At 30.9% G+C, this 8,673-nt stretch overlaps 1 long non-coding RNA gene across 1 annotated transcript; it reads left to right on the top strand.

The window, feature by feature from the left end:
* Positions 1 to 1,140: 1,140 nt before the first annotated feature.
* LOC148616874 (uncharacterized) lies at positions 1,141 to 5,773 on the top strand. The gene is made up of 2 exons (XR_015922314.1): positions 1,141 to 1,622; positions 5,194 to 5,773. It is a non-coding gene; the product is annotated as an uncharacterized LOC148616874 (long non-coding RNA).
* The last annotated feature ends 2,900 nt before the right edge of the window (positions 5,774 to 8,673 follow it).

The raw sequence follows: 8,673 nt of genomic DNA, 5'->3' as shown, positions 1-8,673 counted from the left end.
ACCTTTCAATCGTTACAATTGGTCGCTTGCTTTGTTTGGATTACTAGTATTGATATTGTAAAAAAAACATTTACTAACTTGTATTGACGTAATGCTCGCAAGGAAGACAAGCTATGAATAAGTGAAATGAAGAACGAGTCTGTTAGAGTGGTTCAATGCAATGTTTGAGTCCTCGAGTTATACCACTTTAAATGATTTCTAGAAAAGTTTTTGCGTTATAATACACCTTTTAGAAACAGTTTGTTTAAAAAGAATGGTTTGTCAAAAACGACAATAACGTTCATTTCTTTTTCTTTACCTTTAAACTTCTTTTTGTCACAGACCGATATAATAAATGTGAATGATTTGATTAATAAGAGGGAATGATAAAAATATCCATTATGCCTTTTAATTTTGACAAACTATATGTCCTGCCCTTTTAGATGTAAAAACAAAGGAATATGTCGTTGAGAGATCCTACATTTTTATACTATTCCTTAACAAACCAGAATTTTTTTTTCTTCTACCATTTTATTTCAAATTTCATCTTAGCGCCTCACCCCCCTCCCGTAGAAACTTTCCCTCGAGAATTATATTTTAACAATTCTTGAGTACTTGCAGCAACAATAACATGACTTATATCTCTCACATTACAATACCTTGAATCAGCTTCTGCATCATATTCAAGTACTGAGGTTGTGTACGTGTAGTTATGGTATTTGTATTTTATTATCAACAATATTCTCACTGCGATAAATCTTTACGTTGTCATAAGGTATTCCTTTATCGTCACTCTACGGTTAAAAATACAACCTATAACTTCCTATTATTTTTATGAACTATTTTTGACGTGATGAATATTAATAACATTAGAGTTTTAGACACAGGTATATAGTGTATATACGTCTCTATACATCTAAACGTGACGAAGAATTGGTATAACACCGGAAAGACAAGAACGTACCTTAGTGCAAATTTAATATGGATTGACCGGAAAGATATTTTACTACTGATTGTATCGGTTCTATATGAAAACCATTATATCCTTCGACCTCACCTGAAAGTTCATAGATGAATATAAACCCTGTGGGAAAATCCTTTGCATGCGTCGTCCAATCAAATCGTTTCATCGTAAAGGGAGGAGCTAAGTGGGTGTTAGATGTTTAAATAACCTTGGATGAAGTAATGAAACACAATAATGTGTTACACATTAGAAACAGGTTGTTAACAATTTATGAATTGAACTTGTTTTTTAGTTTTATAAGTGACAAGAATACAAATAATTTGTGAAAAAGGAAAGAATATTCGTCATAAACGTTATCAAACAAGTAGTGATGAAAGCATCAGAAATAATATGTACGTTACTCTTTGCATTTGTATTTTTGACAAATGTTGACAATGTTTCTGCTATACCTGTGGGTATGAGATGTAAAAACGCACATGTTTGCCTTCACGGTGGAACTTTACTCATGCCAAGATCAATTTTCGGCTATTGTCGGTGTATATGTCCGGGTAACTGGGGAGGACCAATGTGCGAACTTAGAAGATATAAGAATTATCGTCTAAAGAAGCTCATTAGAATTAAGCACACAATACGTAGTATGATCAGTAAATCCATGGTACAGAGCTGACGATAACAAATGGTAAGTTTTAAACTAAGTTTATTTTAATGCTGAAAAACAAATTTTAGTGCATATATTTTTTTGTTGTAAGTAAGTGTGTCTTGATGGTCACGTTTGAAATTTAGATTGTTCTGAAGCTATCTATGCTTATGGTCATAAAACTTGGTGAAGAGTTGCATCATACCGTGGCATTGCCTTTCTTGTCATACTATTTGATAAATTTGATCACACGAAAGAAATAGTCATCAGTATTTTTCGAGAGTATTTATCATTTTATATATCTTTTTATCAGTGTTAATATACAGAAAAATAAACAATTTTACAAATTGTATAAATCATACTTTCGAAGCCCATAAGTAATATAACTTATTTGTGACAGCTGCAGTCTTAGTAAATATAATCTATAACTTACATTCATGTCATATACACGTATCGAATTATTTTGCTTACATTTGATAGCCAGTAAATTATAACTTAAAACTCCTACATTCCATCAATAACCTTAAGCAAGTATGATAACATAAATATCACATTGCATTTAATCATAAACAAAGCCATGCGGGTAGGTTTAAATTTTTTCAATGAAACGTGCCAATAATCAACAATGTAAATTTTTTATACAGTTTGCTAGAATGCACTTTGCCATTTTATTCTTAGTCCAGTATTAAGTACATGTATATAAAAAATAAACAAGTTTGAATCAAGCCTTTTACTCTTTTTCAACAACCGTATGGCTTTTAAAATATTTATAATTAAATACAACAAAAGTTGTACCTTGATTTTAATCAAGAAAACAATTTAGTTGAATTATATTAAAAAAAACAAACTTCTCGAGGGATTTTATCTACTACTGATATCCATATAACCAGTAAAAAGGTTTCTCTGTTTCCCCTGAGGTTTTGTATTAGTGTTTTTTTCCTAAATCATTGATTCTACATGCTTATCAGTATTAGCAAAGTCTACAGAAATATGGACTTACTAACCTATGCATGATTCTTTAGTGGGCCTGTCCTTAAACAAATTTAAACAAAACTGCTGAGTAACTAATACTAATCCGCTTTAAAGTCTGCATGTGCAATTACTTTAAGACAAAAGATTAATGAAAATGTGTTCCTTTTTACCATTAATAAGTTTAAAATTTAGACCGCTTAAATAAATATCAAACGAAGACTAAGTGGGAAAAACAAGTAATGATGATATCAAGACATGCTTCAATTGAATCTGTATCACACAAGTAATGACAGTTTAATATTAAAACATGCAAAAATCGTAAGCTAATAAAATATGATAATAGCCAGTGGTATAGATTAAATAAGCAAGGCAAAAACATCATAAATCGTACGAAAACGTGATGATGAGAATCATTAAAAATAGGATAAGCGGCTCTAAACACCTAGCAAGGTTTTATATCTGAAATGCTTCGATGTATGCTACAATATTGTGTCTAGATGTGGTTGAATTAACATGAGGTTCAAATCTAGTTCGTCATTTGCTGGTTTAGTCATGGATACTATATACTACAAAGATCAAAAAGATCTTTTGGTAGAAGAATGTGTATATTCATTAATAGATGTTAACATATAACATTAACTCTACCACCAGAGATGCGTCTAGACTAAATATATTCCAGTCATCTTTGTTTACGACCCCCTGCATTGTTACTCAATGTAGAACGTGATCATCAATTTATACTTAATTCTTCAGCACAACGAAAACATTCAGCTTTATAGTTACCCAATAAATTTGTCTTCTTTTTTTATCACTTTTTCACTTTGTAAAATATGATAACGTTACTATCAGTTTTTCCATAATAAGGTGATATCAAATTTAAATTTTAACCTTCCAATTATCTACGGCAATACTTAACAAATGACGATGTTTAACAATAGTTTAAAAAGTTAAGTTTTCCACGATACCCCTATAACGTTTCAATAAAGTCATAAATTCAACGATCTGCGCCTGATAACAATGGCTTTAACTTGAACGGGTCAATGCCTAATTCTAATGGAAGTGTATCTCTCATAATGTATTAACTTCGGTTATTAAAAAAATCATAAAGTACTTCCAGATGTTTCAAGTTGTACATTTCAACTAATTATTTCCTTAAACATATATAACAAATTACATATTTTATTTCATGTCATGTATATTTAGTAATTCACAAGTCCCCATTTAGAAATGACAGATTGGTATATAGATTCCTCAAATAATTAACATTTATACAACTGTGTTTTGAACATACAAACAGTTCTCTCAAGGTTTATTTACGATAAAATGAAATTAATAATCTTGATACTGGTAAACGTAATCATTCTCAATTCATCTACAGAAAGGTATAAAACTACGACCTCTTGGAATAGTTTTCCCTAAACTCCGAAAGGTAACCAATTTCTGAATAACCAAACCACCATTCTTTAGAACTGAAAGACTTTTCTTACCTACGGATATTTATATTGTACACAAAGTCAATTAAGCACAGTTATCGATAATATGTTAAGAGCGTTGCTACAGATGATCCTACAAAAAACGTTATAGTCAACGCAGCTGATGCAATGCATAACGTCTATAATCATATCAGAGACATACATAATCCTAAAGGCTTTAATACTTTGCCTTCTTGATATGACAAACTTCAAAGCTACAGAAACAATTATCTTGGAGATTTTTGTTGACAAAATCCAATAATAACTTTAAGATTCAATATGTTTCGACATTAAAAAGTTTTAATAAGTTTTTAATTTGCTTTGGAAGGTCTCAAATTTGTAAAATCTGTAATTTAGGAAAAAGATTAAAAACTTTACAACTTCTTTAGAGTTTAATTAAATTTAAGTTCGTTTCTTCCCTAGTTTGTAATCAAAACATAAAAAGCTTGAACAAATTTTAGACAAGAATGTAAATTTAAAACTTGTACCTATTTTGATTGATTAAAAAATATTAAGTTCTGATATATTGATTACTGGAAATATGATGATGCAAGACCTACACCATATGGGCATATGACTGTCGTTAAAACATATTGACATTATTCGTTTAGTTGAACAAGATACATATCACCATGCATGTGTTTGTAACCTACCTATACAATGAGTTGTAACTTTAACGATCCTATCAAAAGGAAAGAATGTTATGCTTATAACAGTTTCCTCGTCACGGATAACAAATCATGTAAAAATCATATGTCAATATACTAGTAAATATAAAATTCTGGCACTACATATCGTGACAATAAAGGTGATATTGAATATTTATCATTTATGGTTTAAAAGCTTTTAACACTTGCTTTTTTGAAGTAACAACTTCTGCAGAAAGAACCGTAACAAAACACTAAATGCATGCTTTACTGATAATAAACTTAATTATAAAGAATTAGATTGTAAAAAAAAGTCTTTTTACGTATACTTATCGTATACTCACACATCGTTTATTTATATAAAGAAAACAAAATTGTTTTATGGTAACACATCACTTAATTAATCAGTTTCAAAACTGAATAAATAGTGTAAATGTTCACGAAAAAAAAATAATTTGACTATTTTAATCTTAATGACACTGTTTTGACTTGGTATTATATAATTTTCTGTTTATTTTTCAGGTGTAACTGCTGCCGATAATAACTAGTGTGGACAAACACAAATCAGCCATTTCATCACGTTGTTTGAAAATCCCGAGAGATCTCAAACGAGAGTTGCGAAGAGAACCGATGGAATTAAATTCGGAAATTACAACGAAAGAATTCCGTTGTGAATGATTAGAAACACTTGCCTAATTAATGAATTTTCCATCTATTTTCATGGTAAAGAGATAAAAATGATCAAGTCTCTATGGATTATCATTCCCAAAATGAACTGACTGCCATCAATGTTTATCCGCTGTTGGAAATTTTTCAATATTGGATTGATAATTTCTACCAACACTGCGAATGTATGGCTCCACAAATAAAGGACCGTTTACTTCCGGTGCACGACTTTAATAACTCCTCATTCCAAAGATGAAAAATGTTTTGTCGTGCGACAAAGACTATTGTATTGTTTTGCTCATGTTAAATGTTTTGTTATAAATTCTATTTATTTTTGTTAAAGATTGTAAATATTGTATTTACTATTTATTATATGCAATATAAAATATTGCGAATTTAATTTATTAAAAATACTTTTTATGTTATTTTTTCAAAACTGTTTTACGTTTTTTGTTCATTCCTATATACATCAGAGGCTGATTTTGTGGATCATATTTCCACACACGTTTTTATCAACCAATAAACGACGATGACGTCAGCATATACAAAACGTTAATATTAATTGAAGCATATCATACATGTACCTAAGCTACCCCTGGTGTGTCGACTCCTCTCTTCTGTCACTTAAAGCCCCGTAGAAAATAATAAAACAAACCAATAATGGGAAATTTCAATTAGTGAAAAACTAATAAAAATAAAACAAAGAACACAGAGGACAAAATCATTTACAATTTACATTTATAAATGCATATTGAGAAAAATAACAAAATAAATACAAAACAGGAACATTAGAAGAAGTATAATACGAAATTAAACTATTCAAAAAGAAAGCCAAAGCTTATTATACGTAAATAAAATTCACAACAAAGTCTTCAAACCAAACCGTTACAAAACATGTGTCTGAAATGTTTGACACATGGAGGTAGACCTACGGTAAGGGGCATAACTCTTGATATCAGTGATATGCTTGTATCATATTCAATTTCACCGAAGCCTATCAAGCTTTCATTTGAATCATAATAAAAGCCGAAGTTACTGTGATGCTTACATGACATTGATGTAAAATGTTGAATACAAAAGTTCCAGTGATTTATAATGGTTGTGTTCCTTACTCTAGGTCTGCCTCCTTAAGTTTAGGTTTACCTAAGAATACATGAAAAGACGAAGTTTTGTTAATTTTCTAAACAATCACGACTGATACGGTTATTGGGTTTACGACTAGATACATTAATATTTATGAAGTTGGTACTTCCCGCTATAGAAAGGGAAATTATATTCAAAGTAAAGGCATGGAGTCAATGATTCAAATGAGAAACGGGATTTTCATAACCAGGGAACAAATACTAGACCAAGAACCTAGACAAAAACATCCTCTACAATACATATTTACAGAAAAGCGTAATCAAGGACACCAAGTTTTGAGCAGAAATTAAATTAATATTATCCAAGGATAAAAACCAGAAAAGGAAAACAGACACACACAACAAAAACAAGAAATAAAAACAAAATAGCATGTACAAAGAAACAAAAGCATATGAACTAATTGGATTCCACCACAAACTGTAAGAAATTCAAGAAAAATTTTAAAAAATGAAAAAAATAGCAACAAAAACTGAAAACATACTGACTATACATTTGTTAGAAGGCTGAAACACACTATTTAAGAAAGAAAAAAATATAACAAAGAAACAAACAAAAGCAAAAACATTTAACCAAAACATGCAAAAAGGGAACAAAATTATATCCAATCAAAACCCCAGTAATGGCCATTTTTCATTCATCATAATTTAATTTAATACATGTCTTACATGTATATTTAAGCCTTTTGGCAATGTCATGGTCAGTATGATATCACAGGTGCAAAATTCTAGAGGAAATCAAATGAGAGTAATCTAGGGACAACGACCAGACATTGAAAAACGAAACACACCAAATAAGAACATAAAATAACCAAAATAATATGTACATAGCAACAAAAGTAAATAAGCATGGACCAGCGAGTTGCTCATAAAAAGTCAAGTCCGGGGTAGATGAATACACCGTAACGATCCACGTGTTCATGATGACGACCATAAAACTTCTGTAGTGATGACTTCAATCGTGTAGCAACATAACTCTGTTCCAAAAGTCAATTGTAAGAACTGTATCGTGATACAAAAAGTCTGCGTAGTTACGGCAAGCTCTGGCATAACGTAGGAGTTGTAATATGAGCGAGTGCTAAAGGGATGTTGATGTGTACTTCGTTGTTCATTGTGTGACATAAGTGAAAAGGACAACTAATCAGTAGTCACACTTTTGTTTTGATTTATTTAAGTACTTGTTTTGTTTTCAAATAATGACAGTTTGGGCTTGCGTTACATTTAATTATCCTTCATAATTATTGATAATTATTGAAAACAAGAAGGAAGCAGGTGCTGAAGGAATGTTGCCCAAGATGAAAGGAAAGTTGACAATTCTGAATGAAAAGTCATCGTGTTTGTGGGAATGTTTAGTCAATAGTTTTCCTTTACCATCAATCTCTAAGTGTAGGTCTAGATATGAGGCTGACTTCATAGTGTCATTAGTATCATTTATCTCAAGTTCTTTGGGGTAGATACGATGTATCAAATCCCCGAAACTAGGATTGTTTAACTATAATGCGTCATTTATATAGCCGAAATTGAAATTAAAGGATCTAGCTAAACGATGTCAGATCAGCTATAAAGTTAGCCTCATAAGAGTGAAGGAATAGGTCAGCAAGTAGAGGAGAACTTTTGTTTAAAAATGATAATATCAAAAGTCAGTCTATTTTTATAATTTTGAATGTATAGACTGATTTATTCAACAGGTCATAGTTTTCTTTTCCTCGTTTGTCTACCACGGACTTGACTTTTCATGAGCAACTCGGTGGGTGTTTCTAGAAAAGCAGAGGACGCTTACACTACCGGTGCACCTGGTTCATGCTTCCAGTTTTTAGTGAAGACCGAGTTGCTCATTTGCTTTTGTTACATTGTATGTAAGATTTTAGTTACTTCATGTTCATTGTTGTGTATGCCTGTTTTCCATGTCTGGTCTTTGTCCCTGGATTACATTCTTTTAATTACCGCTATTACCTTGGTCCACTTGATATTGTTTGACATATTACACATAATCTGGCATTATTTACATATAAAGAGTATAAAGAGGAAGTTAATGCTGAGCAACATATGCCATGTAAACTTGTGCACCACAAAATACAAGTAAAGTATTTTCTGAAGAATTCCTACATACTGCAATCAATCGTAGAAATTTATTGAAAGGCCATTGAAATGAACCATTGTTTTCTTTGTGTTTGTTTTAAATTGTCGACTTATTCAA

This window comes from Perna viridis, chromosome 5 (assembly GCF_037379345.1).
Source record: "Perna viridis isolate PV_CMFRI_1.1 ecotype Kerala chromosome 5, ASM3737934v1, whole genome shotgun sequence".
Classification (NCBI taxonomy): Eukaryota; Metazoa; Mollusca; class Bivalvia; order Mytilida; family Mytilidae; genus Perna; species Perna viridis.
The sequence above is the reverse complement of the archived record's forward strand: the minus strand, read 5'-3'. Positions and strand labels throughout refer to the sequence as shown.